Here is a 24,898-nt window from a genome sequence, read left to right as displayed (position 1 = left end):
CACCCCATGTGTCTCCATGACAGTTCTAACTGAGCCAACTAGGGATAAAAATCTCTCCTCCCAATGGGAAGGAGTGGTCAGCAAGGACCCGCCTAGGAATGCCTGTAATGCCACCACTAAGTCTTAAATATTTTGCGCATTCATTTTCAGTGAAATAAATTACCATTTCTCATTGTTCTTTGGGACAGTTCCTCTTCTGCAAGATGACCTGCCTGCCATCTTGAAAGGGTACTATCCTTTTAATTAATCTATCACTTGCTTGGCTTATTCTAGGCATCCTTGAATTCTTTCCTGTTATGAATACCAAGAACACGTTTTATGGCAACAGTATTCACATTGAAGCAGTTCTGGTAGTAAGTTCTCCTTCTCTAGTCATGAGTATTTTGGTTGGCGTTAGAGCCTGCAATATAAACTCATAGCTTAGGTCTTATAATTGCTAATTTTCTGTGTCAGCTTGACTGGGCCAGGAGTCCCCTGATATTTAGTTAAAGATTATTTCTGGGTATGTCTGTGAGTGCTATTTGCTGATGAGACTAGCATTCAAATTGATAGATTGAGTAAAGGAAATTGCCCTCTCCAATGTAGGTGGCCATTATCAAATTCACTGAGGGTTTGAATCGAAAAAAAAAGTGTGTGTGGGGGGGGGTGGATGGATGAAGGGAGAATTCATTCTCTCTGCCTGGTCTTCAAGCCATGACATTGGTCTTCTCATGCCTCTAGACTCAGACTGGAACTTACATCAGCTCTCCTGCTTCTTAAGTCTTCAGATTTCAGATCTTGGGACTTGTCAACCTCCGTAATTGTATGAGTCTATTCCTTATAATAAGTCTCTCAGTCTCTCTCTCTCTCTCTCTCTCTCTCTCTCTCTCTCTCTCTCTCTCTCTCTCTCTCTCTCTTCCCCTGCCATCATGTGAATGCTTCCATGTGTGCCCTGAAGGAAACCTTTAATTTCTGTAGCTACAGAACTTAGATTGCTGAATATCAAACTCAGAATCTCATTCCACAACTGAATTACAATGCAAGTTGGATTCCCAACCTCACAGGGTACCTACTTTTAAAGTGAGGACATTAATTAGGAAAGAATCAGATCTCATAAGTTAGAATGCAGACATGTGGGAAGACTTTGAGGATATTGAGGATATTGAGCCCCTAAATCCTCATGAGTCTTCTCTGCCAATGGAAGAGGCCTCCTCACTCACAGTGGAAGCAGCCTCCCTACTCCCATTGGGAGCAATCTCCCCACACCCAGCAGAAGTGGCTTACCCACTCCCCAGTGGTAACAGCCTCTCTACCTATCACCCTCAGAGGATTAACCATACATTGCCTGAGGAAGATGTAACGGCCTCCGTTGAGATAGTTGCTATGTAAGACAATGTAGATTTTCAGGACCCACCTTACCTATTACTAGATTGAAGTCCCAGCAGTCCCCTAATGATGAGGTACAAAGCGTGACCCATGAGGAGGTATGCTACATTACAAAATAACTAGTTGAGTTTTTTAATTTAACCAGACAAAAGTCCAGAGAATACATTTTGAGGGTATGGGGTGATGGTAGATCATAAAGGTGGATTAGGCTGAATTTAGCTATATGGACTTATTAAGCAGAGATTCTACATTTAGTGGTGCAGTTCAGAATGTTCAAAAGAACTCTAACAGTGAATTTGGTTGGTTAACTGAAATGTGATTAAAAGATGACCCATAGTAAGCAAATTAAAAATGTGTGATCTGTCCTGGTTTAATGTAGAGGAAGGAATTCAAAGCTTAGGGGAATAAGAATGTTAGACTGGATTTGTCATTTAAAACTGCTCACCTCTGCTGGGAGAATCAAGAAACATACCTTTCACCTCTAGTGTGAGAAATAAAGTTGTGAAGGGAGCTCCAACATTTTTTAAAAGTTCTGTGATCACTCTTCTCAGTAGACCAGACCCCAGATTTGGAACTGCTGTCACTGAATAGAGAAAAACACAATAGAAATAATTGGTTCCACAGGTGACAGGGAATAATAGCAGCAGTCAACTGTCAAAGGCAAGGTGAGCATGGTTAGTGTAATGGACAGCAGACTCAAGGCTGCAGTAATAATTGTTTGACTCAGACAGACATATAGCGCTGGCAAGTTGATCATGGTGTCCCTAGCAATGAAACAGATAAAAAGCCTACTCAATTCTTACTCGATGTATATAAGCAGAATAGTTCTAGGTCAAATGAACAAAAGTCTAATCTGAAAAATAAAAACAGAGCCATGGTACCTCATTCAATTCTATACTTGGGCCAGTTGACAGACCCAGAAGCTCTTGAATGAAGACAAGTCCAGGTCTTCTTGAAGAAGGACACCAGTACACTACCAAAAATGTATACTGTTAATCTTCCTCCCATTCTTCTCCAAAGGGACCTATGGCTTTTTAGCAGTGCAACTGTGCATTGGAGAAAAGGAAATAATCAGAACTTTTGGGGGGACTTCTGGACACTGGCTCTGAACTGATACTAATTCTAAGTGACTGAAATGTCACTACGTTCTACCACTCAGAGAAGGGGCTTATGGCAATCAGATGATCGATGGAGTTTTAACTCCAGTCCATCTTACAGTGGGCCCACTGGGCCCCTGAATTCCATTGGCAACAGTTATTTCCCCAGTTCTGGAATGCACAATTAAAATAGTCTTACTTGGCCACTGGCAAAAGATGCACATTGGTTCCCTGACTGGTGGAGTGAAGGTTATTATGGATGGAAAGGCCATATGAAGACTAGAATTGCCTCAACATAGCAAAAAGGTAAATCAAAAGCCATATTGCAATCCTGGAGGGATTTTAGAAATCAGTGCCCCCATCAAGGACTCAAAAGATTCAGGATTGATGATTCCCATTTCATGCCCATTCAACTCGCCTATTCAGCCTGTGAAGAAGTGAGTCTCAGTAAACGACAGCAGATTACAGTAAACTTTACCAGGTAGTGATTTCAATTACAGCTGCTATACTAGATGTGGTTTCATTGCTTGAGCAAAATTCACACATCCCCTGGTACCTGGTTTGCTGTTATTGATCTGGCATATGTCTTTCTCTCCATCCCTCTCAATAAATCCACCAAAAGTAGATAGGCCTTTGTGAAAGGGCAAAAAACATAAGTATATTTGTATCCCATGGGAAGGCTCACCAAAGGGTGACCTCAGCTGAGTAAGATTTCAATAACCAAGTGAATAGGATGACACATTCTGTGGACACTAGTCAAAATATTTCCCCTGCTACTCCTGTCACCACCCATGGGCTCATGAGCAAAGTGGCAGGGCTGGAGGTTATGTCTGGGCTCAAAAATATGGACTTCCAATTACCAAGTCTGACCCGGCTATGCCCACTGCTCAGTCCTGATCTGTCAGCAGGAGAGGCCAACACTGAATTCCCAATATGGCATTTTTCCCTAGGGGGATCAGCAAACTCTCCAGTGGCAGGCAGACTGATTATACTGGACCACCTCCACCATGGAAGGGGCAGCATTTCGTTCTGACTGGAAGAGACACCTACTCTGTTTTTAGCCATGCCCTGCCTATAGGCAGTGCTTCTGCCCAAACTGCCACATACAGACTTACAGAATGCTATATCCATGTCATGATACTCCACAAAGCACTACTTCTACTCAAAGAATTCACACCAAAGGAAGTGTGGCAACAGATCCATGGTCATGGAATTTACTGATCTTACCATGGTCCCCCACCATTCTAGCTCGACAGAATGGTGGAATGGCCTTTTGAAGACTCTGTTAAAGTTGTTAATGGGTCCGCGTACACTTTGTTCCCAAAGCACAACCCTCAATCACAAGAATTTCTATCCTCTCATTAGCTGAGGACAAACCTGCCATGAATATTTGAGAGAATGTGGGACATACAAAGGTATACATTCTAAGAATTGTGAGATTTATTAATTCCCTTCATAAATTAGGCTACTTATACCAGACATTCTACTTTCTGTGCTATACTACTCAAAATAGCCTTTAACAATAAATTAGCCCCTGGTAGAAATCCGCTGTGGGCTTTACTTGTTTGAGCTTTTAATTAAATTGCTGAAAGCAAACAATAATCCTCACCATACTATACAAGACTGCTCATTCCAGAAAACAATGAATTTAGCTCCTGTTTTTAACTCAAAATCACCTCTCTCAACAAAATGTTTCTGGCTTTGTTTTTTTCTTTTTTTCTCACAAAACTAATGTAAAGGGAACATTCTTTGACAAAATTCTATTATAAAATGAGGATATAAAAGGTGGAAAATATTATAAAATAAAGTTTTTCTTTTATCTAAAACCATTTTTCACGTTCTATATCTCCGAATGACTTGAATTTTTCTCATTCTGTATGCTCTTCATTTGAATAATAACATTTAATAATTTAAGAAAAAAGTCTCATGCAAAACACAATACACTTGGTTGAGCTGACTTTCAAAAAAAGTGACTAAAATGTTCACACAGGATGCCAAATATAATCAAAGTATCAGATCTTTAACTTGACAAGTGAAGTTCTTTCAGGATGGACAGCATGTACTGTGTTCAAACATATCAGCTCTTTATTATGTGGCACCGTCTCTCAAATAGTCATGTCAGGTTTGTCCTCAGCTAATGAGAGGATAGAAGTTCTGTGATTAAATGTTGTGCTGGAGAAACAGGTGTAGGTGGACCCATTAACGATAAAAAGGCACACTAAAGGGGGCTTACTTTTTTCACCAGATTAGACCCCAAGGTGCTACTGACAAATATTAGATGACTTCCTCTTTTTGCTATTTCACATTGATGGATAACAGAGTATTGTTGGAAGTTCATTAAAAACAAACAAACAAAAACAATAACAAAAACACTAAAGCACAATTAAAGTAAATACATCTATAGAATGGAGTAGTAATCGTGTATAGTTATTTGTTCAACATCATCTACACCAGGCAGTGTCCTCAATAGTATTTAAGAACATTTTTCTCAGTACTCGTGGATCAAATGGACTACAATTTTGCAAGTAGTTAATTAAATAAGACTATATATATATATATATGTATAGCATGTACTGAACACATTCCCTCTGTGAAGATTTCAAGCTCTCTTCCTATCTGTAACACTTCTTCTTTAGTATATTCCAGTTGTTCTCGGGCTCTATGAGGTACATCACCAAGCTGATCTTATATATAATATGTGTGTCTATATACATCTATACTATATACACTTTACTCAGAAAAATTTAACTGCTCACTTGTTTACTTTTTAAGATGTGTTTATGTATTCTACAAATATTTTTGTCACCTACTATGAGCCAGTGATTTCTAAACCATAGAAATGAAATGAAGAAGAGAGATGAGTTCACTGCCCTGAAGAAGCTTGAATTCCAGTTAGGGATAACAAGATAACAAGAAGTAAATAAGTAAGATTATGATAATATGCTATTGTGGAAATAAATGGGAGAGATGATGAAACTGTGGTCTCCAGAACCGGCCTTATCAGCATCAAACAGGGGACTTGTTAGAACTATACCTGGTGAGGCATCATCCCAGACATACTAAATTAGAGACCCCAGTGGTGGGCTCAGCCTTAAGAAGCCCTTCGGGTGATTCTGATCTGCTCTCAAGTTTCAAACAAGTAGTTTTGAAACTATTGTCAGAGCAATGGTTCGGTATATATCTTATCCTTAATGGCAGTTCCACAAGTCAGGAATTCATTGACAGAATATTCTCAGTTACTAAAGTTATCTATTTCAATTCTCTAATCAGTAAGTGGGATAATAATCTTAGGATGAGTTTCAAGTCCCATGAATCTTCTAAGATATAAATGAGGGTTAAAATCGCTTGACTTCCATAAGTTCCTCTATGACAGCGGAGACCCTGGTGGCACTCAGACTACCCTGAGATTAGTGTTAGTTCAGATAGAAATCCACCAATTCCTAAAAGACTTGGCTTTTCTCCTTGCTCAGCGTATATGTACATACAGGAATGGCCACAGGTTCTGAGGAGAAGATTAGAATACTGGCAGTATCCACTGTGTTATTTTGGGAGTGTCCTTCCTCAGGAATACTTAGTTTCCTCTTTATTTAGTGGGGTGAGTTTGCAGAACTGACTCAGGCAGGGTATGAATTGGTTAAAGGTTTACAGATCTATTGTGTCAATTCAATAAATTCCTCTTTAATCAAATCTGGATTTTTATTTTTATTTTTTATTTTTTGGCACTACAGGTCATTAACTCGACTTTTATAGATGCTCATGTTTTGTTCCTGGAAGTCTCCTGCTTATTAGCCACAGCCAGAATTTTTTTTTTTTTTTTAAATTCCTATGGATCTTTAATTTTCAAATAACACAAGTTGATAAATTGACTCTGGATAACTTAAGCCAGTTTTTGACTGAAATGATATTTTGTTAATCACAGAATCTGCTGGAAAAATAAATTTAGAAAGTAATTGTAATGTATGCTCTGCATGGTTTTATTTTCTTTAATTATCTTTTTTATTAATTTTTAATAAGATTCAAAACACCTGAAGAGACAGTTATCAGATTGGCTTACCTTGGTACACTCTTTTGTGAAAAAGAACACAGGACACGTTGAATTGTAGCACCACCAAGAGTGCAACAGTGGGAAAGAGATAGTTCCCCAAAAGAAATCTCTACTGTAGAAAATGAGAGGACATACCTGCTTGGTAGCAAAAAGTAGCAAACATCTCCTAACCTTTAAGTGTAGACCACTGGACACTAAACCAAATATTTGGAAGAGCAGAGGCTAGGAACATCTTTTTTTTATGGTGTCACCAGACAAAAAAGTTTTTGTATTATTTTGAACGACAAGGAAAACAATATTGTCCTGTACATGAACACCTTGCTGTTTTTGTTTGTTTTGCTTTCAAAGTTTTTTTAAAATGCCTTAATCTTTCTTCACCACTGCTCTGGGAAAGAAGAAAGTATTATTCTCATTTTTCAAATAAAAAAAGCAAGACAGAAAGAGATTAACTTGCTAAAGAAGAAGCATTAAGTCTAGGTTGGGATTTGTGAATTTCAGATCCTCTCTCTGTTGGACTCTCCATCAGTAAAAGCAGGGGCAGAGGAGGAGGCTTGCAAATTAGGGAGGTGTTTTTTGTTTGTTGGCTTTGTTTTTGTGCCAAGCATTGCCAACTTGTCATCAAAATTCTGGTTTTGCTCCTTGAATACAACAATGGCAGTAGGCATAGCAAGAAGTGTTCCTGCCAAGTATACCTCAGAATTGTAGCATTATCCTTTGGCCCAATTTCCACTGGCAACTTTATTGAAAAGCCCTGAGGTCATTTCTGCTGTGTCACAGAGCTGCAGTGCCCTCTTCTGTACAGACTTCCCAGGAACACATTCCCTCTGTGAAGATTTCAAGCTCTCTTCCTACCTGTAACACTTCTTTAGTATATTCCAGCTGTTCTCATACTCTGTGAGGTACATCACCAAGCTGATCTTCATTTTACAGCTCAGACGCTGTTGGAAATTATTTTCCTCATCCCAGTAAATAATTCCCAACCTTAACAATACTCTAATCCACGGGAGCTAATCATATCATATTGTTGATTGAACATGGTAGCATCATTTTTCTCATCAGAAAAAAGTTACATAACATAGAGAGGTACAGTGTCTGTATAAATTGCCAATCAAAATGAGGATAAAAGTAAGTTACAGCAATTCCATTGCTGACCTCTAAGTCAGTTGTAATTTCTGTGGTATTCCCTTTCTATCTCTCCTCCCTGGTTTCCACGTTTTTAATTTGAGTAAGCAAAAATAAAAGCTCTGTCAATCATTTTCTCAGATATGGATATCCAATTCCAACATACTGGTATGTTGTCACAAAAGGATAGTATTTCTTTAACAATTTAATTACAGATTGTGTTATAATCTTCCAAATGCAGTGAAATTAATTTAAAATAATAATATTGAAGATAACAGATACATTAGCATCCAGATTAATTTCCCATTTCATCTGGTCTTTCAAAATAGACATGGATCCTTGAAACAAATTGCATTTTGATGGGAAAAGAATGTTTCTGGTCTTATTAGTTGATCCCTTCGGGCAGCCTTACATTCTAAATTCCCCTGCTCCATTTTTTAGATTATTTACTCTGAGCTAGGAAATGTACTAAGACACTTATCTGCAGAGCATAGACACCAGTATTTTTTCCTATGTTCATATCTCATTTCCATGATTTACTAGCTATGAGAAATTAGGCAAGCTACTCAATCTGCCTGAATTAGTTTCATGCTCTGTAAACTGGGGATGATATTTATGACAATCTCAAAGGATCTGTGAGATCAACCGAGGTAATGCATTAAAATTCTCGCTGAATTTCTGGCACATAGTAGGTGCTCATTTCATGTTAACATTGCTATTAAATCTTATGATGGTTCTACAATAGTATTGTATTTGTAATTTCAAAGATGAAGAGTTTTAGAGAGCTTAAGTGATTTTCTTAAGGTTTCACATATGCTGAATCTCTACTCAAAGCCCATAATCTTATCCGATTATAATAGTTTACTTTCTCTTGGAATTTGTTGCCCTTTGATGTCATTTGCTGCACCTGGATTCAGGCTTCAGTTTCCCTGGCCTTATTCTGATTATCTTGATTGGTGATTTTGTTTAGATTTCCTTTTCCAGCTCTTACCTCAAAGGCCCTCTACAATGTGGGCCCGTTTTCATCCTCATACTCTATCTAGATTTTGATAGTCTTGTACCTATCTATCCCTCCTTTGCCAGGACTACCCTGAGCTCTTGGGACTGAGAGATACAGACTGCTTTCTGACAGCCATCACTTCCCTTTATTAGAGGAGGCTAAAGAATATTAATTGTGTGTCTGTCTATTCCAGTGGTTCTCAAACTTTAGACTGCATTAGAATCAGTTGGACGGCATTCATAACACATGGATTTCTGTCTTCCACCTTCATGTGAGTCCCAATATCTTGTATTTCTAAGGTTGCAGATGACGCTATCATAGCTGGTCTGGGAACCATATTTTGAAAACCACCAGTCTGCTTGTGTCTATCAAAGTCCCAATAAAATACACTTACCAGAAACATTAGTTTTCCTTCCAAATTAAGAAATAGCCAAATTATTCATTCGACTGACTATAGTTTTCAGTGAGTGTCAATTTGATCAACATTTGGAAGTATCTGGTACTTATTAACATTTACACTCTATAGCAAGTTACACAACTTAATTTGAATGTTACAAGTGTGGTTAGAGTGCAGTTATTTAAACTTAAAAATAAAAACTGTCTTGTATTAAAGTACATCTTTCTACTGAGTACAGGATATTCCACACATAGAATTTGCTTCCTTTGGTGTGAAGATAAGAAATTAGTTTTATTTATAATATTGGCAATGCAAAAGTAAAATTTTGAATATATTATTAGTTTAAATAATATTGAAGCACAACCTGACATGGTTATATTTTGAAGATTTATTTCATAGAACTTCATTTGTGATCTTAAATATATGAGTTTGAATCTCATCTCTTTAAATAGAGTTTCTGTCAGGAATAAGCCAATGAAAGGGTTACTTGAGTTTAAGAAAAATTAAATTTTCAAGCATATTTAGTAAATTATATGCTTTGGCAGTCAAGCTTTTATGTTTATCAGGATTTATTATACATATGTAATGTGAATACCATCCATTTTCAAAGCTGCACAATACATACAATACTTTATCAGTAACACAATGAATATAATTTAAACATTTTTGTGTGTGATTTTTCAGATCCTATGCTTTATTTTGAATAGCCATAACAACTATCCTAGCAAAGAAATATAGTTAATACAGATGCATTAATATTTAGATGTTAGATAAAATAGCTTCAATTATCCATCATTTCAATATTTTTTGTCCAAATATCTTATCTCCCATGTTGGTATTTACCTAAATTCAACAGATGGAATTTTAGGGGCCAAAAGTTTTACTAGCAACCTCCCATTAACAACATGTAAATATAAATGATCTTGGATACTGAATAGTGGGCATATATTTGAGCTCATTTATTATCACCTTGCTTCCCCGAAAATAAGACCTCGCCGGACCATCAGCTCTAATGCATCCTTTGGAGCAAAAATTAATATAAGACCCCATCTTATTTTACTGTAGTAAAATAGTAACATAAGACTGGGTGTTTAATATCATATCATACCATATAAAATAATACCTGGTTTTATATTAATTTTTGCTCCAAAAGATGCATTAGAGCTGATTGTCCAGCTAGGTCTTATTTTCGGGGAAACACAGTATAATATTTTTCTGTATACAATTTTGTAAAAGGTGTGCTTTTGACATTTTCCCACAAGAGTACATGTGTGAAACTGCCTTTTCCGATCATTCTATATTTGATTTTTAAACACACACTTATTTCCTCAATAATTTGTGTACAATCTTACATTGTTAAATTAGGGAAATTATACGGGACTTAAAATTTAATTAAAGCAAATATCTGAGCCAAATGTTATACAGCTTATTAAAGTAATATTTATGAACTGATTGTGGGATACAGCAATTAATTGTCGCCGCTCTCATTATAAAAATAATCAAAGTCTCAGCTTTCTATATATAGATCAAGTAAATGAATCATATTCACTCATTCACTCTCATTCACTCAATAAAAAAGTGACTGCCTTTTTTGAGACCAACATACAATGTAATCTATTCTCTTAAAATTAAAATGAGCTATTATAATCTAGCGAGCACCTCATACTTATTATAAGAGTATTTAATTTTTTACGTCATATTTTTATCTCAAAAGTTCTGCTTTTGCCAAACTTAAGTTCTGCTTTTTTATTCATCCATACAATGAACTTCTGTTGGATGCCAGCTATCAATAAGGCACTATTTTGGTGGAGAAAGGAATAATGTATTTGTCAAGAAATGGCATGTACATAGTTACCTTAAAACACAGTAAGTTGTGAAGTTACATGAGAATTAGATCAAAAGTTACTTGGAGTCATGGGAAGGGACTTCCTTCACTGAAATGTTTAGTATTTACGTGACACCTTAATCCTGTTGTTTTAATGTCAGAAACTCTATGGTACTCTGGGTCTTCAAGACATTACTCCATTTAAAAGTGCTCAGTTGATCCAGAGATAAGCAGTGCTTTAGAAATGCAGTGCCTATAATTCCCAGCACTCCCAGCATTGAGTAGGATTGCCTCTGCAGACAAGGAAAGAAGGTCATAGAGATAAAATCTTCCAGGCTTCCAAATCTCATTCTGGTGATATCCCTGCTAGTACCTGCTGCTCTTTCTTATAGCATTTTCTGCATAGAAGACTTACATGGGTTGCTCAGAGAAATTAAGATCAAGTGGAGATCACCTGCTATCACCCTGAGTCCCTGAGAACTGCCTTGAAAATCTCTATAATCATGTAGGATGCAGCTTAGGGAAAACATATACATTTATTAGCTTTAGTTAGAATATGGTTACTGATATTTGAGCTTTCAGGTATTTCTAAGGTGAATTTATAACAATTAGTTTTGTTCAATTCTATAATTTCTGTTTAATTTAAAAGCAGATATGACAGTGTTCTAGAATTTTATAATCTATTACAGAATATTTTTTAGCACTATCCATGTTTTAAAATATAAAAACAACAACAACTAAGTCATAGGAGCTCAGTAACATTACCTTTGCAACAGTACTTCAAATTTCTTTTATTTTGGAGAAAATAAGACATGCTATCTAATGTAGCATTAAAACTAATTGGACTGCTCTTCTCCATGCCATGATCCCCCTAGGGATTACTCTTGAGCTACTTCATAATAATATTAAACATGAAGGTTTAATTTAACATGGTGGTAAACATAATGTAGCAGTAAAATTTAAACCACTGCATGTCTCAATGTAGAGCTACATCTAATGATTCTTTTATTGACTTTGTCATGTCTTTTAGTTTAAATCCCACAGAGTAGCAAACATACTTTCTTTAAAAAATGTATTCACATTTTATATGAAATACAAGCAATGAAGCTATTTCAACTTTATTTCTTAAGGATTCAAATACTTATGCTGCTGACATATTTTAATAACTCAATGGAGGCATGGCTTGTATTTAGTTTAAGTTTCCCTTGGGTAAAGTTTTAACTTACTGGAGTAAATCCAAAGCTGTGATATAACATTAACTGAGGTGTTTTCTAATGTTTTTAGTGTATCAATTTTTCAATGAGTTATAAAAAGATAATGTTATTTTCTTAAATTTCTAAATTACACTTATTGGGGTAACATTGGTTAATAACATTATATAACATTATATAATTTTCAGTTGTATGACATAATTCAACATCTGTAATTGATTGCATGCTTACCACACAAAGTCTAGTTTCCTTCCATTATGATATATTAGACCGTCTTTACCAAATCTGAACTCCTCCTCCCCATTTTCCCTCTGGTTGTCTGTATTTATGACTTTGATTTGTTTGTTTTGTTAGTTTGTTACTTTTTGTTTTATATTCCCCATATGAGTAAAATCATACGGTTTTCGTCCTTTTCCATCTGACTTATTTCACTTAGCACAACACTCTCAAGATTTATCCATGTTGTCACAAACAGCAATATTTCATTTTTTTAATGGCTGAGTAATGGATAAATATATACATATATATCGATAGATATAGATAGAGGTATAGATATAGATATAGATATCACAATCTTAAAGGGAAAAATACAGGTTTTCAGCATAAGTATGATATAAGCTTGATCAGGTAAATGAAATCTATTTAATCAGGTTAATCAGGTTAATTAAATCTACTTTTAATATTCGAATGAAACTTTTTATCATGAAAGTTTGTCATATGCTTCATTTGCATCAGTAAAGATGATCATATATTTTTTAGCCTCTTGATATGATAACTATAAATAAATATATATAATCCTTTTTACATTTTGCACAAAAACTCATTCTTAAGAATTTCATTGAATTAGTTTTCAATGACTATAAAAATCTACAACTTCTAAGAACATATACATATAATAAAAATATTTTTCATACATTATAATAGATGAAAAAATAAACATACTTTTATATGGATTATAATGTAATAATGTTTTCAAAGAATATTTAAATATGAAGAAATATTTTTACTGTATTCATTAGAAAGCAAGATATAATAATATCTGTTTCATAGTAATAATATATGTATTTATTTTAAACTTTTTAATATTTTACAAATTGCTTCTGTTTTTATTTTATATATAAAATATTATAAAAATAAAAATACATAAATGTATAAATTATATTATATGTATAAAACTTAAGAGCTTTTCCCTGCAATTAATTTAAATATGCAATGCAATGAATTCTCCTCACTTCTATACTTTATTATTTATTTATATAATAGGTAAAGAAGTTAGTTTTATTATCATGTAAAAAATGTGTTTTTAAAACAAAATGTGTCTTACATCTAGAATTTTCATCTTTCTTTGTTAATTACAGGTATTATGTATTTTTGTAACCTATTAAAAATAAGAAAGAAGAAAAAATATGAAAGGAAGGAAGGAAAGAAGGAAGGAAGGAAGGAAGGAAGGAAGGAAGGAAGGAAGGAAGGAAGGAAAGAAAGAAAGAAGGAAGGAAAGAAGGGATATTAGGTCAAAATGGCAGAGTATGTAAATGCTGTGTATAACTACTCTCATGACCACATCAAAATTATAACTAAACTGCAAAACAACCATCACTGAGATTTGCCTGAAGCTAAATGAAAGTCCTACAACTAAGGACATACAGAAGAAGCCACCTTGAGACTGGTAGGAGGAGCAGAGAAGTGAAATGGGCTGGTCTCACAAGTGACCTTTGAAAATAAGTAGTGGTACCTCAGCTCTGGAGGTTTGCATCCCAGCCCAGGGTTCCATAGCCAGGAAGAGAAGTCTTCTCCACAACTTGTGACTGTGAAAACCATCAGAGATTGTGGCTGAGTGACACAGAGGGATGTTGGAGTCCCAAGGGTTCCTCTTAAATGGCTCATGCATGGACTTACTCGCTGACCGACTCACGCACTCTGAGCTATATCGCAGGGGCAGCAGCTTGAAAGGTGCCAGGGACATACAGGGAGGAAATGAATTGTCTGGCTTCAGGACAAGGACCGGAGGGCCAGCTTTGTCCCAGACAGAAGTACTGGCAGAATCCATTGTTCCTTTATTAAGCCCTCCCCACTCCCAGTGAGCAGATGCAGGTGGCCATCATATCTGAGGCTCTATCAATCTGGTTAACACTGTCCTCCTCACCCTGGAGATTTCCTGTATACCTGCCTCATTCAACTTCCAGGCACACCCAAGCTGCTCCAGTGACTTTTCCACACAAATGGCTTATCTTAGCTCATTCTGCAGACTTTCCTAAAATCTCTCAAAATTCACAAACCCCAAACAAGCAGCATCTGGCCTCAGTGTTCTCCAAAGCTTTTTCTGATCATCCCCAAGCCTGGAACTCTGTTCAAAGCATGGCCCCTTGAGGCACCTCCAAGCCCAGCACATGTGGCAGCCATCTGCAGGTTGCTTTGTTGCTCATGCCAAGTGGCCCCAGGCAAGGCACAGGCTGCAGCTAAACTTGGCTTATGACAGTGACCCTCTCAGAAGGTCCGTCAGCCTTGGTTGCCAGCCTCAGACCTAGATGGAGTACCACCAAGCCACCTCTGCAAATGACACACCCAAAGCACAAATTGGGCAGGTACCAGAATACTGCTAAATCAGATTTTGCTCTGTAGAGTCAGCCCCTGCACCATAATTCCTCTACTGCAGTCATGGCCAGTCCTCATAATCAATCAGCACAAGAGTCAATCCCGCCTGTTGATGCGCAAACAGCAACCAAGGCTCAACTACAACAGAAGTGTACACACAATCCACATGAGGTACACACCTGGAATACCATGCTCAGGTGACCAAGGAGAATGCATCACTGGGGCCCACAGGACACCTCCTTTATAAGGCAATGCTACTGAGACTGGGAGGCATAGCGAGTCTGCCTAATACATAGAAACAAATATAGAGAAGCAGCCAAAAGGGGGAGACAAAGAAACATGTACCAAATGAAAGAACAGAACAAAGCTCCACAAAAAAAGTAAACAAAATGGACACAAGCAATCTACCAGAGGAAGACTTCAAAACATTAGTTATAAGGCCACTCAATATTCTCAGATAGAACTTCAAAAAAGTTGGGACACAAGAATGGAGATAGAAAACATGACAAAGAACCACTCAGAAATGAAAAAAAAAAAAAAAAAAACAGAAATGAAGAAAACATTAGAGGGAATCAACAGTAGATTAGATGAAGCATAGGATCAAATAAACGATTTAGAAGATAAGGTAACAAAAAACACTCAATCAGAAGAGCAAAAAGAAAATAATAATTGAAAAAAAAAATGAGGATAGTTTAAAGAGCCTCTGGGACAACATCGATCATACCAACATTTATATCACAGGGATCCCAGAAGACAGAGAGAGAGAGGAATTGAAAACTTATTAAAATAATAATAATAATAATAATAATAATAATGGCAGAAAACTTCCCTCACCTGGTGAAGGAAATAGACATACAAGCCCAGGAAGTGCAGAGTCCCAAGCAAGATCGACCCAAAGAAGCCCACAAGATAACATATCATAATTAAAATGCCAAAGGTTAAAAACAAAGAAAGAACTTTAAAAGCAGCAAGAGAAAAGCAGTTAGTTACTTATAAGGGATCTCCAATAAGAGTATTAGCTAATCTCTCAACAGAAACTTTGCAGGCCAGAAGGGACTGGCACAAAATATTCAAAGCGATGAACAGCAAGCACCTACAACTAAGATTGTTCTACACAGCAAAACTGTTTTTCAGAATCTAAAGAGATATAAAGAGCTCCCCAACAAGAAAAACCTAAAGGAGTTCATTGTCACTGTCAGTATATAACATGAAATGTTAGAGGGACTTTTTTAAGATGAAAAAAATAAAGGTCCAAAATATGAATGATAAAATGGCAATAACTACATATCTATCAATAATTACTTTAAATGCAAGTAGATCAAATGTTCCAATCAAAAGATAAGGTAGCTGAATGAATAAGAACACAAGGCCCTTACATATGCTGCCTACAAGAGACTCACTTCAGATTGAAAGGCACACACAGACAGAATGTAAATGGGAAAAAAAATATATTACATGAAATGGAAATCGAAAAAAAAAAAAAAAAAATCTGTGATTGAAATACTTATACCAGACAAAATAGTCTTTAACACAAAGGCTATAACAAGAAACCACGAAGGACCCAGTAATTCCACTTCTGGATATTTATCCAAAGAAACCCAAAACTCTAATTTGAGGGGACATGTGCATCCATATATTCATTGCAGTATTGTTTACAATGGCCAAGATGGGGAGACAGCCTGGGTGTTCTCTGATGAATGAATGAATAAAGAAGAAATGGTACATATATAAATGGAATATTGCTTGACCATGGAAGGAAATGGGTTCTCTCTATCTGCGGTGGCATGGATGGACCTGGAGGGTATTGTGTTGAGTGGAGTGTCAGACAGTGAAAGATAGATGCAATACAATTTCACTTATAAGTGAAATCTAAAGAACAAAATAAACAAACAAAACAGAAACAAACTCATAGATACAGAGAATATTTTGATGGTTGCCAGATGGGAGGGGTGTTGGTGGGGTGGGTGTGGATGAAATAGGGGAAGGTATTAAGAAGTACAAATTGATAGTTACAAAATAGTCATGGGAATGTAAAGTAAAGCATAGGGAATAAAGACAATAATATGGTAATAACTATGTATAGTGCCAGGTGGGTACTAGTCAGGTAGATCACTTCTTAAATTATATAAATGCCTAACCACAATGCTGTACACCTGAAATTAATGTAAAATAATATTGAGTGTCAATAGTAAATGAAAAATACTAAAAAGGGACGGATCATTGCTACGAAAAGCAAAAACAAACAAACAAACAAAAAACCAACAACAACAAAAAAAAACATTGACAGGTTCTTAGTTCCTAAACAAAATAAATTTATTTTTGGAAATAGGTGATGGGAAGATGAGATGGATGGATCTTATGGCTTTGAAAGAGTCTTTAGGCAACAACTCTAGAGAGAGGGAGGGATTGATCTCTACATTCTGTTGTAAGGCTTGGTTTAAGACTAGACAGGCAGGGAGGGAACCAAAGAAGAAGATATTAGGAGCTGTGATATTGGTATTTTAATTTAACATGTTTGCTATTTTGTGATTTTTTTCTTCATGTTTTCTAAGTAAAATTTTAAAAGTTTGTCACTTTGAAAAAAGCATATTTTATTAAATTAACAAATTTACATTCATATATGATTCCAAATGATTATCTGTCATAAAATAGCTAAATCATTATTCTAGTTGCTATATATCTATTTTCTGGTGCTGTTTTCCATATGAATTTCTCATCATTTTTATTATTGCTAGCATATTTGTACCACATTTACATTTTCCTTAGTAAGTTGGAAACAAATTATCCCTCAGAGATTTGAAACCAAATACACACCATAGACTGTATCCTGAAGATATTAAACATTTTACAAATAAAGTGCTACTCAGAAAGAGCTTTCTTTCACCCAACAAAACGAAAGTCACAAGTCACAAGGATGATCACTTGCATTGGAAATCTGATGTGCTACCTACGAGAGCAAGTACTTGCCAATGAATTCATAATGCAAGGAATTTGGCAGGTTACCTTATTTTGGAACAAACAATTAATGATATTAAACATTTGAATCACGTAACTAAATTCTCTTGTTCTCATCTTCTGTTCTAATCATTCTGAATAAAATGTGGTTTCCCATGTTAGTGTGCCTACAAGGAGAGAAAACATAACCTCTGTGACAGAGAGATTCTAAATTGTACATTAATAAGTTGGCAATCTGATGTTATTCATTAGCCTCAGAAGCTCAGTGAATGTGAACCATCTGTAACAAATACAGAGACTCCCTGGGTGCTGGCTTGTCTGGTGATGGATATCTAACTGTGGGTGCTATGAAAGAGGTCAGTGGGCCCATTCCAGGCTACAACCCATGTTTATTGGACATTGTAAGTTTTTCCTTCTTCCAGAATACCTGTTTTGTCCTGCTATTATCATTCCATGTTTAATAAATGTTTTACTTAAGATAATCAATGTATATGACCTTGAGCTAGAAAAACATATAATGACATTTAATTTAGTCTTCTATAAATTTACCCATCCAATTATGATTGTACTCATTCTTCTTTCTCTAAAATGAGATGATCACTGTTTTAGTTATTGTGTGTAATTTTAATGTCAAATACTCCATCTTTTTAGGAATACAATTCACAATAGTCCATGATACGAATATCCCTTGGGTATATATTTTATGAAAATTTATTTTCTAAATTTTGTTTATGTAATTTTACTTATTAAACATGCAGTCATTTCTTTCATTACTTTCTTTTTTTTAATTAAAGTTTATTGGTTTCAGTGAAAGAAATACCCCTTAGAAATAGGGTTTATGATAACTAAGACATCTATTATTTACCTGAGGCATAAAAAGTTCTGTTACACATTCAGAATTTTCTGAAAATAGATTTGTCTCATTAAAATAAAAAATATATGTTTTTGAAGTGGAATATTTCAAGGCATATTTCTTGTAAAATTACTATGCTTTCAAGTGTCCTATTAAAATAAGAAGGCATGACAGAAAAATAAAAGTTTCATATATGTAATGTACTTAAAAGAAATGAAAAAATTTCCTATGCTTTAGAAATAGTTATAACTTTCTCCTCACATTGGAATGAACAAGTTACATTGGATGCCTCAAATCCTACATTCTTTTTGGGAAATATATTCAACATCTAGTGAGATGTCACCGCTTTGTATGAAATGGGAATACATTCTAATTTTCAATTCTACATTGCATCATATAAGTAGTATATACCGTGTTTTCCAGAAAATAAGATCTAGCCAGTCCATTAGCTCTAATGTGTCTTTTGGAGCAAAAATTAGTATAAGGCCTGGTCTTATGTTATATTATATTACGTTATAGTATATAAAGCCGGGTCTTATATTATAGCAAAATAAGGCTGGGTCTTATATTAATTTTTGCTCAAAAAGATGCATTATAGCTGATTGTCCTTAGGTCTTATTTTCGGGGAAACGGTATCCTTTGAAAGGGGAATAGCTGATGAAATCTGCTGCCCTCGACAATTTTAAATTCTCTTCTGTTTAAGTTCTGGATGTTTTGGTTGACTATTGCCAACATGTCAATACAAGGACTTCTGAGAAATCAGTGTACTGGCTAGGTTTGTGGTTGGACTCGCATGGATAACTTCCATGTAATTCATGCAGCAGAAATGTCTTCTAAACTTGGACATGTCACAGAATTAAAGAGGGTTGCCAACTGAAGGTTTTGGAAGTTTCATAAATCTCAGATATCAGGAAAGTTCCAAAGGACATAGCAATTCTATAAATCAAAAATATTTTCCTTTTGGTAGAACTATAGTCTTTAGGAAATGTTAATCAGCTAATCTAAAACAGAAGAACCACTACCACTCTCTCATTGCAAATTGTGCTCTTTATAGACAAGTTTTGTGTATGGCCTAATTTTGGTGTTTAATAAAATAAGAACCTTGACTTAAAGTTATACCAGTTTCTTGCCTCCCTTCTTTCCTTCCTTCTTTTCTCTTTCCTACTTACTTTCTGAGTAGCATAATATTAAAAGAATTTAGATAAGTAACAGAACCTGACCTAATTCCCCTATCCCCAATTTGACTTGTGGAAGTCACAGCTCTTGAACTTGAAAAAAAAAAATTGAAATGTAGGGAAACTGGCAGCATGAAGGAATAAGAGCCGATATAAATTTACTCTGAAACAGGTTTGAACTGCACTGATGCATCAAGGAATAAGTACGTCTGAGATTGCTATTGGTCAAGTAGGTGAGAAATCAATGGTGCAACAGATTTTATCTTCCCCTAAACCATCAAGAAAGTATATCATATTGTTAATATTCATGCAAAAACTATTATTCTGAGTAAATGAAGTTTTCATTGAAGAGTGATTTTCTTGTTTCTCAGCAAAGAATGAATCATTTGTTAGTCATGGATATACATACATGCAATGGAAATTTCAGCGGACAAAGGCATGGGCTGGAGCAAACTGTGCTGACCAGATAGGATAACTGTAGAAAATCTAAAATCTGGTCAGTGTTATAATTCCTAACACCTATAATATAAAAATATAAATATTATGCTATCTGGATGTTTGGCCAGTTTTAAATATAAAGTTTTGGCATCAGACAGACATAGTCATAAACTTTTCAGAGGTCTGAATATCTGATAAAGGAAAACATTTCCAATAAAAGTACTAAAACCCAATTTTTCTTTTGGAAACTATCACATCAGTTCCTTTCAGTTACCATTTCTAACACTCTTATTCATTCTCTTATCAACTGTAGTTTGAACGAATTATACTTATCTCCACACCTCAAGTTTAAGTTCTATCCATTTCACTCCTCATATTGCCTTGAGAATATTCTCTGCAAAATAATGATTTTGTCCAGTTTGCTCTCTGTCTCTGTCTTTCTCTCCATATATATATATATGTGTGTATATATATATATATATATATATATATATATATATATATACACACACACACACACACACACACACATATGTAAATACACACACACACACGGTGCCAAACAATGTATACACATTTTAAGAAAAGAAAACTGTATTAAAATTGTAATACTCAATATATACTGATAACAAAAGATGAATACAAGTCACATTTGACTTCTGCAATTACAAGAGGTACCCAAAGTGGTTACCATCAGCGTCCAGACATTTCTGATTATGGAAAACTACTACTTGAGCAACATTGACCAAAGTGTCTACTTGTATACATTATTTTGGCACTCCTGGTATATATATATTTGAAATAGACCATTAATAACTCAGGGCAAACTTGGATTAAAAAACTTCTACAATCAGGCACCTATATATCATTTTAATCTCAATATTTTCTTGTCACTTTCACATAATCTCCAATCTAGTTTAACCGGGATCCCAATGATGTAAACACATTTGAAGGCTTTTTATTTCCAGTGTTAATACTCTATCTAATTCATCCAATTGTGCAAGTGTTTTCCATTTCAATTGAAAGTTTATCCTTTTTCAAAATCCAGTTTAGAAGCATTGCTTATCTGAATTTTTTGTAAAATACCTAATTGAAAGTTACCACTTTCTTGTCTGTTCCCTTAGAACATAGATTTAAATTGCCTCTACTTTGCTTGCCATTAGTCAAACAATCAGCTTCTTATGTGTGACTTTATAATGTCAGTTAAGCTTTTCATGATTATATTTACCTCCTCCACATTCATATTGTATTCTTAGAGTCCAGTGCTTTACATTTATTAAATTCTCAGAGCAGTTGGTTTAGTGATGTAATTCTGGACAATACCAATGTTTTATGTTATATTAGAAAAGTGTGATTACTTGAAATTAATATATTAATATAGTGTGATTCTATTTAGAATCCTTAGCAGTTGTTTTTTCTCTGAATTTTTCTATAAGCTTTAAATTTTCAAGAATGAATAAATGCTCAAGAAGAAGAAAAGTAATAAAATATAAGTAAATTCCCTTATCATATTCCAGATAAAAACAAAGTCACTGCATTCACATCATTTGGGATTGTCACATGAAGAGAAAAATAGTTAAGTGGAACTAAATAAATAAAAATAGTTAAATGGAACAAAGTCAAAATAATAAGATATGAATCCCTGTTTATATATAAGATTTTAATAAAGAGTAATGATAAGATTTTAATAATGGACTTCCGGAAAAATGGCGGAGTGAGGTGAGCCTCTGTAAAGCTCCCCTGGAATTTACAAAGAATCGAACAACAAAAACTCCACAAAGGACTCCCTGCACAGCAGACAAGCAACACAAAGAGGCCCACTACCGACTGAAATCACCTACAGGTGGGAGATTCGCGCGAGTGGAGGGAGGAGGAGGAAAGGGAGAAGCGCGCGGAGACGGAACCGCGGGGGCGCAGGATGCAGACCTAGCTCAGTGCGCGGAGCTCGCTGCTTCCCGGAACTACCGCAGCTGCGGGAGATCGGACTGCTAGGGCTCCACCAGGGCTCCACAGGGCTGAGGGGACAGCATATAACACGGCTGAACCCAACGCGCACGGCAGAGACCTCGGAGAAAAGACTGAGGGAAAAAGGCTGAAAACGGTGGTTTAAGCCCGCACTGCCGAGCAGAGAACGGAGCCTTAGGCACTGAGACTAGCCACCCCCTCCCTCCCCTCCCAGAGCTCGCCCCGCCCCCACCTGCCCGGTGCTAGAAGCGAAACAGTAGCAGTGTCAGATCAAAACAACAGAAAATTTGCTGTTTTGAGATCTGTGGACCGCAAACACAAATTCACAGCCCAACTAGTTCCAGCAAAGGGGAGAGAGCTGTAGAAGCAGGACCGGCTGTGGTGGTGGTCGCCGCCATTGCTCTGGGCCACCTCTCACAACTCACCCCGCCCCTGACCCCACCTATCTGGGCGGATCCCTGCAGGAGTAAACAGAACTGCTGAAATATACGGGCTCTGAATCAACAGCTGGAAGAGCTTTCGAACACCAAAAGCTCTCCGCATACCCACCGGGACACTGCGCCCTGTGACCTAGACGAACTATTAACAGAGGAGAAGCCCGTCTCCCAGGGAATCCCCCCATTGCGTGAGAAGTTGGAATAGTGCAGAGAAAACATAGCACTACTGTGTGGGAGAAGAAAAATAAGTTGCAGTTGGAGAAATAATAAAACATTCTACCAACAAGTACTGGCAAACAAAAGAAAGACTGCTTTCTATCAACCTGTTGCAGAAGTCACTCCTGTAGATGTCTAGGAAGAGAAATAGTAAACCAGTAATCGCCATGAATAACCAAGGCAACAAGATAGCTCAGAAAGAAAGTGAAAAATCTCCAGAGAAAGCACTTGAAGATACAGAGATATGTGACTTGAATGACAGAGAATTCAAGATTGCAGTTCTGAAAAAACTCAACAAGATACAAGAAAACACAGATAGGCAGTTAAAGGAACTCAGAAACTCAATCAAAGAACAGCATGAGCATTTTACGAAAGAGATTGAAATCTTAAAAAAGAACCAAATAGAATTTCTGGAGATTAAGAACTCAATAGAAGAAATTAAGAATGAAATAACCAGCTTAGGTAGTAGAGTTGACCAGATGGAGCAAAGAATCAGTGACATCGAAGATAGAAACCTGGAAATGACACAAATAGAAGAAGAAAGAGACTTGAGACTTAAAAGAAATGAAAGAACTCTACAAGAACTTTCTGACTCCATCAGAAAGAGCAATATAAGAATAATGGGCATACCAGAAGGAGAAGAAAGAGAGAAGGGAACAGAGAATATATTCAAACAAATTGTCGATGAGAACTTCCCAAATTTGTGGACAGAACTGGATCCTCGAATCCAAGAAGCAAATAGAACACCTAGTTACCTCAATCCCAACAGACCTTCTCCAAGGCACATTGTATTGAAGCTGTCTAAAATCAACGACAAAGAAAGAATCCTCAAGGCAGCCAGGGAAAAGAAGACGGTAACTTACAAAGGAAAGCCCATTAGATTATCATCAGATTTTTCAACAGAAACTCTACAAGCCAGGAGGGAGTGGAACCAAATATTCAAACTATTGAAAGAGAGAAACCATGAGCCAAGAATAATATATCCAGCAAAGATATCCTTTAGATATGAAGGAGGAATAAAGACCTTTCCAGACATACAGAAGCTGAGGGAATTTTCTAATACATGACCTGCACTACAAGAAATACTAAAGGAGGCTATTCGACCACCATCAACAGGGACAATTTGTGGCAACCAAAACTCAAAAAGGGGGAGAGTAAAGGCCTGAACCGGAATATGGGAATGGAGAAAGTAAACGTGCTGAAGAAAATGGAATACTCTAAATATCAAACTCTCTTTTACATAAACTTAAGGGTAACCACTCAAAATAAATCCAGAATTGAAATATATACTGAAATAAAAAAAGAAACAGAGGGAATCATCATAGAATACCACCACACAGAAATAATAGACAACAACAAAAAGGCAAAGAAACAATGGAGACACAACCTTACCAGAAAACAAAGGATAGAATGACAGGAAATCCTCACATATCAATAATCACCCTAAATGTAAATGGACTGAACTCACCAATAAAAAGGCACAGAGTAGCAGATTGGATCAAAAAACTAAACCCAACCATATGCTGTCTCCAAGAGACACATCTCAACTACAAGGCCAAGCATAGACTCAAAGTGAAAGGGTGGAAATTGACACTCCAAGCAAATGGTACCCAGAGAAAATCAGGTGTAGCCATAATGATATCAGATGAAACAGACTTCAAGGTGAAAAAGATAACAAGAGACAAAGATGGACATTTCATAATGGTGAAGGGGACTGTACAACAAGAAGACATAACAGTCATCAATATTTATGCCCCCAATCAGGGAGCACCGAAATACACCAAGCAACTACTAACAGAACTAAAGGGAGAAATTGACCAAAACACAATTATACTAGGGGACTTAAATACATCATTGACAGCTATGGATAGATCATCCAAACAGAAAATAAAAAACGAAATAGTAGCCCTAAATGACACTTTAGATGAAATGGACATAATTGACATTTATAGAGCACTTCATCCTAAAACATCAGACTATACATTCTTTTCTAGTGTGCACGGAACATTCTCAAGGATAGACCATATATTGGGACATAAAATCAGTCTCAACAAATTTAAGAAGATTGAAATCATACCATGCATATTCTCTGATCACAAGGCTTTGAAATTGGATATCAACTGTAAAAAGAAAGCGGGAAAAAACACAAATACATGGAGACTAGACAACATATTTTTAAAGAAGGACTGGGTCAAAGAAGAAATT

General features: G+C 36.0%; 1 long non-coding RNA gene across 1 annotated transcript in view; it reads right to left on the bottom strand.

Moving 5' to 3' along the window:
• Positions 1-24,898, bottom strand: part of LOC141572800 (uncharacterized) — a 631,723-nt gene that overhangs the window by 104,680 nt on the left and 502,145 nt on the right. The window contains exon 7 of the long non-coding RNA XR_012498295.2: positions 1,838-1,948. This is a non-coding gene — a long non-coding RNA (uncharacterized LOC141572800). The remainder of the gene's footprint in view (positions 1-1,837; positions 1,949-24,898) is intronic.

The sequence above is a fragment of the Rhinolophus sinicus genome, chromosome 15 (assembly GCF_057876585.1).
Source record: "Rhinolophus sinicus isolate RSI-liver-muscle chromosome 15, RSI-T2T, whole genome shotgun sequence".
Classification (NCBI taxonomy): Eukaryota; Metazoa; Chordata; class Mammalia; order Chiroptera; family Rhinolophidae; genus Rhinolophus; species Rhinolophus sinicus.
This window is presented reverse-complemented; position numbering and strand designations above follow the sequence as displayed.